Source organism: Myotis nattereri (assembly GCF_964212035.1).
Source record: "Myotis nattereri genome assembly, chromosome: 17".
Classification (NCBI taxonomy): Eukaryota; Metazoa; Chordata; class Mammalia; order Chiroptera; family Vespertilionidae; genus Myotis; species Myotis nattereri.
This window is the reverse complement of record NC_138092.1, coordinates 45439443-45441092: the sequence shown is the minus strand read 5'-3', so window position 1 is coordinate 45441092 and position 1650 is coordinate 45439443. Positions and strand designations below refer to the sequence as shown.

Below are 1650 nucleotides of genomic sequence, written 5' to 3'. Positions count from 1 at the left end.
AAAGCATGAGTAGGAGCTGCCAAGGCAAAGAACAGTGAGTATGGGAATTCTAAGTAGAAGAAATATGAGCAGAAGCCAGTAGGAATTAGGGATCTTGTATTGTTACCCAAACTGCACATAGCTGAAGCCTAAGATGAGAGAGTGAGCCATGTAAGTGGCCAGCCATGAGGTACAATCACCTCATGTGACTGTGGACACCAGACAAGGAAGCGGGTGGCTAGGGAGTGAGGGTGAAGAGCCATTGAAAGAACCCAGTCAGAGAAGTAGAATTTACTCATGTTCTCAAATCTTATTATGGATTTTCATTCAAACCCTCAACTCCAACCCCCTTTACTGGCATTCTTTTAGACGTGGGTCTTTCAGACATTTTTGCCTATGACCCACAAGAGGAAATAAGTTAAACATGATGTCCCAGTTCATAGATAGATTGATAGATAGATACGTAATCATTACTATATGCAACCTCTATTCTATTCTATTCTATTCTATTCTATTCTATTCTATTCTATTCTATTCTATTCTATTCTATTCTATTCTATTCTATTCCATTTTGTTCCGTTCCATTCTGTTCTGATTAATTTCATTCTGTTCCATTCAGTTCCATCCCATTCCATTCCAATTAATTATTAAAACTGTGTGTTCTCACTAAACTGCTAAACTGATTTCTCTACCCATTGTTTTCAAATATTCCTGTAACTGGATCATGATGTAAATATCTTGTTTTTGACAGAAAACTGTTTAGTTTTTATTTCATAATCATAAACTTAACCCGGCAATCCAGCTATACTGAGAAGGGATAAGGAAATTATGGAACCCAATGAACTGTGGCAAGAGCACAAAGATTATAGAACATTCCAAGCAAATTGGGGTGAAGAGGTGCTCTCCTGAGCTACAGAAGGAATGGTCTGGTGGTTAAAATCAAAACACAAATCAAATTTCTTAGAGTTGCCCACAGTCAGCAATGGTGATCTTCTTGCTGGCCTTGCCATTCCTGTACCCAAAGCGCTCCATGGCTGCCACAATATCCAGGCCTTCTGTCCTCTGGCGAAGACCACATGCTTGCCACCCACCCACTCAGGCTTGGCAGCGCAGAGGAAAAACTGGGAACCATTTGTGTTTGGTCCAGCGTTTGCCATGGACAAGATGCCAGGACCTGTATGTTTCAGGATGAAGTTCTCATCCTCAATTTTCTCCCCTTAGATGGACTTGCTGCCTGTGCCCATTATGGCACGTGAAGTCACCACCCTGGTCCATAAATCCCGGCATAATTCTGTGACAGCAGGATCCTTTATAACCAAATCCTTTCTCCCCAGTGTTCAGAGCACAGAAGTTTTCTGCTGTCTTTGGAACTTTGTCTGCAAACAGCTCGAAGGAGACATGGCCCAAGGGCTTGCCATCGATGTTGAAGAACACGATGGGGTTCACCATGGCTGGTCACGGGCAGCTCTGGGGGCGGGGGCGTCTGCCTTTTTTTTTTTTTTTTTTTTTTTTACTGAGCATTGCATTCAAGAAAGTCTAAGTAAGCAATACTGATTTACAATCCAAGGCCCAGGCCCAGAGATATCTGCTTCAGAGAGCACACCCCAGGTAATGGCCTTTTGACTCTGGGCTCACTCAGGGTCACCCGGGTAGAATTCTGTGATGCAGAAC

The 1650-nt window shown here is 42.8% G+C and overlaps 1 pseudogene across 1 annotated transcript; it reads right to left on the bottom strand.

Moving 5' to 3' along the window:
* Positions 1-939: 939 nt before the first annotated feature.
* Positions 940-1428, bottom strand: LOC308533680 (peptidyl-prolyl cis-trans isomerase A-like; annotated as a pseudogene). The gene has a single exon. The product of its transcript is annotated as a peptidyl-prolyl cis-trans isomerase A-like (transcript).
* Positions 1429-1650: the final 222 nt, after the last annotated feature.